The sequence below is a fragment of the Octopus sinensis genome, linkage group LG3, assembly GCF_006345805.1.
Source record: "Octopus sinensis linkage group LG3, ASM634580v1, whole genome shotgun sequence".
In the NCBI taxonomy this organism is placed as follows: domain Eukaryota; kingdom Metazoa; phylum Mollusca; class Cephalopoda; order Octopoda; family Octopodidae; genus Octopus; species Octopus sinensis.
Genome location: NC_042999.1, coordinates 70845299 through 70851298, shown reverse-complemented (window position 1 = coordinate 70851298; position 6000 = coordinate 70845299).

Below are 6000 nucleotides of genomic sequence, written 5' to 3'. Positions count from 1 at the left end.
GACATGCAAGATTGGCTTGCAATAACACGGACAAATCTTGTAGCCACAAATAAATCCACCAAGATGGCAGATAATTATATGTCCATTGCTTGCCTGAACATTATGTACAAACTCTATGCAAGATACTTCAACCAATTCCTCCAGGGTCATTGTGAGTAGTTAATGGTCAGGTGGAAAGATTGTGGTGATGTGCCAAACAACTACTGATAAACAAAGCTCTACTATACAAGGTTTAAAAAAAAGCATCACAGGCGCCTTAGAACAGTATGGCTTGATTATAGGGTGGCATTTGACTCTATTCATCACTCATGGCTGCTGAAGTGTCTCCATTTTGCAAAAGTGCCTGCTGTCTTAATTGCTGCCATTGAGAAGCTCACAAAGACCTGGACAACAATCCTCACACTTCGGACAGAGAGTGGAACGATCGTCTCCAGTGCCATAAATATTTCAAAGGGAATATTCCAGGGAGATAGTCTCCCTGGAAGTACTGTACAACCTTTGATAAACAAAGGTGTATAGTATGAAGAAAGAAAACACTGCAGAAACATTGAGGCCATATGGCTTGATTACAGGTAAGCATTCGATTCTATTCCCCACTGATGGCTGCTGAACTTTCTCCACTTGACAAAAGCATCTGCTACCTTAGTTGCAGCCATTGAGAGGCTCACAAAGACCTGGGCAACAATTCACATACTTATAACTGAGAGCAGGACAATTATCTTTGATGTTATAAATACAGGGAATATTCCAAGGAGATAGTTTTTCTGTAATTCTGTTTATTTTGGCATTAAGATCCATTATCATTTCTGCCACAAAAACCTAATGGCTACACACTAGGGTTTGCACCTTTTAAAGATACAGATGCAATCAATAATTTCTTTGTGAATGACCTGAAAATCTTTACTAAAAATGTTAAACAATGCCAAAAAATGCTGAAGTTTAATAACATGTTCAGCTGATATGGGAATGGAATTTGACCAAAAGAAATGTGCATAACTGATTGCTGAAAATGGAAAATCAGTCCCCCGAACTCACAACTTGTACATAAATGATATATCTATCTCTCCTGTTCCACATAAAGAACACCACAAATGCCTAGACATTGACAAAGGTATTATAAATAAAGATAGAGAGACCTGAAAATATTACACCTGACTTAGAAAACATATGGCGATCAGAACTCTCCACATACAACAAGACAGTATCTCACAATGCAGTAGAAGTGCTGATACCAACATTAGAGATACTTAACTTGTCTGTAGAGGAAATACATTCCATAGACATTAAACTCAAAAGATACTGACATCAACTGGAAAACTCCACAGAAACAGCGATATCAACAGAATCTGCTTAAGAAGAGATAAAGGAGGTAGAGGCCAGAGACCAGTATAGTCAGCCTTCGAATGTCATATTGTCTTTCTCAGGCAGTACCTGCTAAACAATAGCAGCAAAAATAAATACATAAACCTAGAATTGAAAAGTGAAGGGTACAGCTTCCTAAGTTTTGGCAGTGAGCTCTTCGGGAAGCACTCTCTTTTTGTTATTCAATATATACATAAACATCAGCACTTGAAATGTTGGTGGAACATCCCCATCAAACATATCAGGTTGGATACTCTTCTTTGGGACACACAAGAAAAGGAATGTACTACCATAGAGGTCAGCTGCCCTCCTGATGTGAATATCTCTTCAGAAATCAAATAGAAAGAGGATAACCACAGACAGTTACTTCAAAATCTCCAGCTTCTCTACCCAGATTATAAATTCACATTTATATCAATAATAATTGGCCTACCTGGTTTTGTCAGACAATCTGGACAAAACTAGGGTTTTTAGGGGGAAAAAAATCAACCAGCTAACTTACACATTACAAATACATACTGTAAGCAGAACAGTAAAAATATGCAAAACTTTCCTCAAGTTCAAAATGTGATTGTTTTTGGTGTCTACATTCTTAAGACAAAGTTTTGTATCTTTGTTAGAAATCCAATTCCTTCCTTACTGGAATTTTTCAAATAAGTCTAACTAGAAGAAAGATATATACATCGATGCATATAGTAAATAGATGCACATGAATGTAGAAAGTACAATTTTAGTTCACTGCTGAAAGTGTACGAGTCAATACATAGTGTTTTAAATTTATATCCACATAAATAAACAGGGAAAATGAACTTCAAATATACCACAAACATTCATTATATGTATGTTAGTTAGTTAGTTAGTTAGTTAATTTGGCTCAAAAGCAAATAGCAAGGCCATGTAGGGGGACATGGAGTTAAGTACAGGGTGGTGTTCATGTAAAGAGTTCAGGCCACTTGAGGTCCAGGGAGGCTTTGAACAAAGCGGTCGTCGGCATCTTCACCATCTCATCTGGCAGCTTGTTCCACGGATCCGCAACCCGGACGGAGAAAGCTCCTCTCCTTCGATTGAGATGAAATCGTCGCAGGTAGAGCTTTTCGGAATGACCCCGCAGCCGACGCTCCGGAGCAGGAGTGAAGAACAGCTCTTTCGAGAGGTTACACTTCCCGCATATGATGTTGTGGGCAAGAATGAGATCACCACGGCGGCGGCGTTTTTCAAGAGAATAAAGGTCGAGCGTCCTCAGCCTTTCTTCGTAGGACAAATTTTTGAGACCATGAACCAGGTGGGTAGCCAGCCTCTGGACTCTTTCGAGGTGCTGTATGTCTTTGAGGAGATAAGGAGAAGAGGCTTGAATCCCATACTCCAATATGGGTCTCACCAGCGTGACATAGAGTGGCAGGAATATGGCTGCTGTGAGCACTCCGAATGACCGTCGAATCAAAAACAGAATTCCGCGCGCTTTGTTGGCAGCATGGACGCACTGGGCCGAAGGCGAAAAGGAGGAATCCACCAAGATACCCAGGTCCTTTACCTGATCAGTCCTCTCCAGCAGCAGACGACCCGGCTCGAAATCAAGTTGAGTTGTAGGAGTAGAGCCGACAGGCAGATGACAGCACTTTGACACGTTCAGACACAGGTCCCAATCGTTAGACCACTTCCAAATTTGGTGGAGGCATCGACGAAGATCCTCTATACTACCGCGAGGAGCGACCAGTTTGATATCGTCGGCAAATAGAAGGGTGTGTTGCGTGAGGTCGTCGGGCAAGTCATTTATGAAGACTAAGAACAACAAGTTCACTGACAATCTACCTCAGCAGCTGCAATTTAACAAAAGGAGTGACACATTTACTCACACAATATACAAGAGTTGTTGATATCACTAGTGTTTGATATATAAACTGACTAAAACCAAGGGGCATAGCTCTTACAAATGAACAATAAAATATAGAAAAAAACATGTTGAATAACATGGTTGTAAAAACCCATTACCAAGCCATATTTGCAAGTGATTACAACTCGGTAACATGCACCATGTGGTCACTCACTAGTCATTATAGGTACCTATGTATTCATGAGTAGTTGGTGGTACCTCAGCCGCCTATATTTTTAACATTGATTCCAACATCTGTTGGAATCAAGAGCATTTCATCGCTCTTAAGTGTTATTGAATTTTTCACTTCATCTGTTTGAAATCTCAACTCAACTGTGCCAAAATACCTACCTCAAGTAACATAGGAGTTTAAGGCACTTTTCAATTCAAGCCTACATCATTCGCTCAAACTGCCTCATTTTCAGTTCAATGCATTAATATATTATTGTTTTACTTTGGATTTTCTCTTGAATTTGTTACTATGTATTTAGGTATATTTTTCAGTCATTTTTGGTGAGATTAATTTTTGCAATTCTTAGTTCTTTCGGCAAAAAAGAACAGCCTCTAATTTTCTAAATGCATTTAAACATTGCTGTTCAGTTTTTATCATATAAAAGTTTGAACAGGTGGTGGTGATGGTGAAAGTCATGTTCCTTTCAAATTTCTCTTTATCTTGTTTATCATTGTTGTTGTTCCTTTTGCTCGTATTTGTAGCAGTTTGAAGCGTGGCAGGAGTGTTGCCCTCATGTTTCTTTCACAGGTGTTGGTTTGTCATTGTTGTTATTGCTATTAATATTCATACACTCTCAGTTAACATCTTGTTTTGGTTGTTGTTGTCACCATTGCTATTGCTATTCATACATTTTCTGTTAATTGTAGCAGGTAGAGGTGGGAAATTATTTTCATAATGGCTCTTCCAAAAGCCATCTCTTGCCTTGATTTTAGAAGCTATATTGATTTTTCCTTAGCATGTACATTCGCTTTTTAAAATTTCAAAACTCACCTAGAAGAGAAGAAACTTTCACAAAGCAAACTTAGCCTCAGAAGATGGTAGTTGACTTAAAGACAAACTGGTACAATAAAAACCAAAATAATTTGCAGCACAGCAAAATTCAATAACAATTTATTGCACCAAACGATGTCATTCCCTTGTAAGAAGAACAACAACAACAATAATGTTAATAATATTGGGTTGGTGCATAATTATTGTGGCTCTTTTTCAAAAAAATTTATTCAACAAAAATAACAAAAACATCTTTAAATGATTATTCCGGAGCATATTCACCATCTACTTCAATTACTGCTTCCCATTTGCTTGGCAGACAGTCAGACCGTATTTAAAGATGTTTTTGTTAAATATTGTTATTATTTATGTTGAATAAAATTTGTTGAAAAAAACCCACAATAATTATGCACCAACCCAATAATAATAATTCCTTTATTTTCTAATCATTCAGCAAGATAACAATGATATCTGCAGTAAGAAAACTGGATTGTCAGAATGAATGAGTCAAGAAAGTACATTGTGTAATAATTATGTATTATAGGTTATATATAATATATATATATATATTATTATTTTTTTCCGTAATGAGATAAAAAAACCAAGGCTGTGTAGATTTTAGAACATTTATAAATAGGTCTTACAGCTGTTTCTAGGATATTTATTATATCCCTTCATCGGAGACAGTGTGAGATGGTTAAGCAATTGTTAATTTACAAAAGATATGAAGTAGAGAGTGAGGTGGAGGAATGAAAATAGATGTGAGATATGCAGGGATATTGTATTTGTAGATCCATTATTTAGGCAGAATGGTACTGGAATCTTATATATATACCATTGGCGTTAGGAAGGGCATCCAGCTGTAGAAACACTGCCAGATAAGACTGGGCCTGATGAAGCCTACTGGCTTCACAGACCCCAGTAGAACCGTCCAACCCATGCTAGCATGGAAAACGGACGCTAAACGATGATGATGATTCTGCCTAAATAATGGATCTACAAATACAATATCCCTGCATATCTCACATCTATTTTCATTCCTCCACCTCACTCTCTACTTCATATCTTATGTAAATTAACTATTGCTTAACCATCTTCTCACACCGTCTCCGATGACAGGATATATTAAATATCCTAGAAAAAGCTGTAAGACTTTCTATTTATAAATATTCTAAAATCTACACAGCCTTGGTTTTTTTATCTCATTACGGAAAAAAAAATTTTTTTATATACACATGCTGATATATGACCTATGTTGGACCCCTTATTTGCATAATCACCGAACCTGGAACTCAACTATGGTCTATCCATAGCACTTATTCAGCATTACCTGACACCTTTGGGTCTCACTGACACCATTACCTCTCATAACCTATATATATATATATTATATATATAGATATATGTATGTATGTATGTATGTGTGTGTGTGTATGCGTGCACAATATTTTGACACATTACTACGAGAGACTATAATAATTATAAATCACAGGTAGCCCTAACTATTGATCACCAGTGGGGAATTAGGAAGAAGGCGTGAGGAAAGTTCTTTTTTGTTTTTTTTTTATTTTGTTTTATTTTGAGTTGATTTTTGTTTGTGTTATTGTTTCTTTCAGTTTTTCCCCTCATAAAGTAAATAAATGGTTTTACAATTGCAAAAAAATTCAACTGCGAAATAAGTTTGTGCCTTTACAGGAAAAGTCAATTCACTCGGCACAAAAAGCTAAAACTTACTCTGTCAACTAATACATGGTCCATTGAGTAC